Genomic DNA, 3,334 nt, shown 5'->3' on the forward strand with positions numbered 1-3,334 from the left:
TTGGTACTCTTACAGTGTGTCATGGTTGATTTGCAGGTACTCAAAATTTTTATCATGTGGCAAAGGCATACATTAACTCAAATTTTTAATACTCTTGATCTCTGAGCATGGAAATTCATTGAACTCATACTACTGGCTAGTTCCATTTCACTGTCCTTTTGGATCACTCAATATTCTTGTTAGGTTATCTAATAAGGTGGGTGTAGAGGTGCATGTTAGTTTACCAAGCTCATCACCTTTCACCCTATTATGTAGTGGCTTTCCTTTGATTTGGGATTTAATTGTGCAGATATGAGATATGGTTGCAATAGCAAAGATAATGAATGCAACATTGACAAGTCCTTTTGGACAGATCCGAGGTATGAACTCTTGCCTACAACAACCATGAGAATCTTTCACTGGTTTTGGTAGACTAGAAAACTGAAAAAATGGGGCTTAATGTAGTTTCAATAGAATCTTGTAGTGATTTTAAGGAACCTTTTGATTGGAAGCGCTTCATAGAAGTCTTGAAAGCTAATGTTGAGATAGTGGAGTTCCTCTCACATTTAAGTGTAAAAATGCTACATGTTGCACATGGCTATGATATTCTAGTTTGGGGATATTTGGATTATAGTCCATCTATAGTAGGAGACCCATCAAATGGATAATTTAGATGGGAACTGAGACCTGATTAAACTAGGTGATTTGTGAGACTTCTTTCTATTTGGTGTATATGGATTGTTTGATCTGATAACAAAGAGTGGCCCATATCTTAAAGGAAAAATTTTCCACTGAAAACATCTCACTATTGTATTTTGAGGTTATTTTTTCACTGTATCCATATTCTCCTGACATTCTTCACTATTGTATTTAGAGAAGATAAATTTCTTATATGCTTCTCTTTAACTCTGAGATTGATGGTTACAGAGTAGTGTAGAATGTGGTTTTCCCATTTGACAGTTGTAGATGCAGCCATTACGAACTTTATGTAAGCCTTTGTATTGCTGCATATATCTTCATTATTTAAGTAAGCTCTAATCCAGTCATGTGTATAACTGCATGATGATGGAGCCACGGATCACTTCTAATATCCAGCCATCACTTCTGTTGATTTTTTTTCATTACAGTTTTCATTGATATCCACGAGCATGGTTTGGACAACAGTTTGTCTGTCAAAGCTTGAGTTTTGAGGTTGTGGTGGAAGGAAATGTTAGGTAACTCTATTTATCTTCTATAATGTATGTCTACTTTGAATTGAGGATTGATAGGGATGTAGAGGATAGTCACTTATACTCTTGTAACCATGGACATCTAATTTAACAGGTTTCTTTTGGGAAAAAGTTCCATTCATTTTTTGGGAAATGGTGGAAAAGGAAATCAATTTCCACACCTATTTTTGCTTTTACAATCACTGGAAAACATCACATCTATGGAAATTGATTTCATTTCCACTATTTTCTAGAGTTCTCCACCAATCCAAACTGTTGGAAGGAATAGAAAAAGCAGCATGGTAAAAGGTAAAACCACTCCCCTCAGTGAAATCTTCCTTGATGTCTTTCTTGTCAACATTTATATACCCATTGTGGCACTAGTCAAGGGGTCCTTAGCTAGCACATGCACTGTTTCTCTTTCCTCATGTAAATTGTTTATGTTGCCCTGCAGGGTGGTGATGTCAAAATGGCAGATGCCACAACGTCAAAGACCGAAAAGAAGGTGGTAATTTTCTTGATTATGTGGCTATGATACTTTTTTCAGCTCTATATTACAAAACTTGACGGCCATGTACTAAATTGATAGAGCCTAAAACACTTGCAATGCCTAGTGCCCAGACTTCTAGATCAAAAACCCTATTTGTTGGTAACCTATCCTATTGTGTCGAAAGACCTGATGTGTAAATATCATTTAATACCAGAGAACTACTCTTGTGACAAGATTTTAATTTCTCAATGTGTATGGGAAATAAGATGGCTACATCTGATAAAATGAGATAATTTGCTTCCTTTGTTCACCTGTAGAGAGCAATTCTTCAAAGGTGCTGGTGAAGTTGTTGATGTCCGATTTGCATCAAATGAAGAGGGTGACTTCAAGGGATTTGACCATGTTGAGGTTTGCCACTGAGGCAACAGCTCACAAGGTAAGGTTTTTTTTTTTTTTTTTTTTTTTTTTGAGTTACCTGTGTTATGTCAGCACGATATTCTTGGTAGCATCGGTTGGATTTACTGTTGCAGAGTTGTCTTGTTATTTAATCATATCTAAGTTTCTGGTGTCCAGCTGACAACTAAATTGTTATTCAAATTGCTTTGGATTTCATGGTCATCCACAACCGCCTTGCTGCTTTTGCTACATCACTCATGTTAAGGACCATGTGTGCAGAAATTGATATGGTTTTCTTGGTGCATGCATATGCAGATGCCTGATTTTTTGTTGTTCCTTCACATGGGTAAGGTTCCTTGTTTGTTTGATTTTTATTTTTATTTTTTTTGTTCCTTCACATGGGTAAGGTTCCTTATTTGTTTGTTGTTTTTTTTTTTTGTCTTCATAGGGCTAAGGTTCCCTATTGTTTGATTAAAGTACCCATTAACAAGAGACAGAGCAAAGTACATATCAGTGCGCCTCGTGGTTTGGGTTCCAGGATCAATCTTATAAACACCAATGATACCATACATATGATCTCTAGGATTGGGATCAATCTTATAATCCTTCAACCTGAGGATTAGGTCTTCAGTTTATATCAGTGCGCCTCATGGTTTGGGTTCCAGGCATTGATTTGATAGGCCCTGCTGTGTATGGTCCATGCCTCCAAAATCTCCCCGTTGAGACAATCCCATTTGTTTAAACATTGTCTTACAAATAGGTGGTTAAGAAAAATGCAATCACAGTCAAGGTTAACAAGTAAAATGTCAAAGATTGGATGACTGGGCTATTCAGGTGGCGGTCCATCGACAACAGTGATCATCAAATCAATGGTCTAGATCACCGAAGCATGGAGCCTGCTTGTACAAAACCGAAGAAGGTCCTGCACACATCTCACTTAACCATTGCCAAGATTCCATTGACCTGATGTTCCAAAAGTTTAAAAGCAGAGTTATTTTCTTTTTTGTTTTTAGGTTCAATCACTTTCTTGGGTTGTAATAGGGAAGATAGCATGAGGAGTTGTGTTCGTTTGACACATGGACAGTCGAAATTCCACTACGGTGTGAGTGTGTGGGGGTGTGTGTGCGTGTAAAAAAAAAAAAGAAAGAAAGTCGCACACACAAAATGTCTACCCTATTAAGTACTTGACCTGAACCAACTTGTTGTTTTATACCTCTTTAGTATATTTGTTTATTCCTGGTGAGATTTTTCTGTTGATACT

The 3,334-nt window shown here is 37.0% G+C and overlaps 1 long non-coding RNA gene across 2 annotated transcripts; it reads left to right on the plus strand.

Annotated features, from left to right (window-relative positions):
- Positions 1–397: 397 nt before the first annotated feature.
- LOC131256180 (uncharacterized) lies at positions 398–2,114 on the plus strand. 2 transcript variants are annotated; one of them, XR_009176630.1, is made up of 5 exons: positions 398–1,006; positions 1,107–1,193; positions 1,303–1,496; positions 1,642–1,695; positions 1,995–2,114. It is a non-coding gene; the product is annotated as an uncharacterized LOC131256180 (long non-coding RNA). The 2 variants fall into 2 exon arrangements; XR_009176629.1 differs by lacking the exon at positions 1,995–2,114 and having other exon boundaries at positions 400–1,006; positions 1,642–1,983.
- The last annotated feature ends 1,220 nt before the right edge of the window (positions 2,115–3,334 follow it).

This window comes from Magnolia sinica, chromosome 9, assembly GCF_029962835.1.
Source record: "Magnolia sinica isolate HGM2019 chromosome 9, MsV1, whole genome shotgun sequence".
Classification (NCBI taxonomy): domain Eukaryota; kingdom Viridiplantae; phylum Streptophyta; class Magnoliopsida; order Magnoliales; family Magnoliaceae; genus Magnolia; species Magnolia sinica.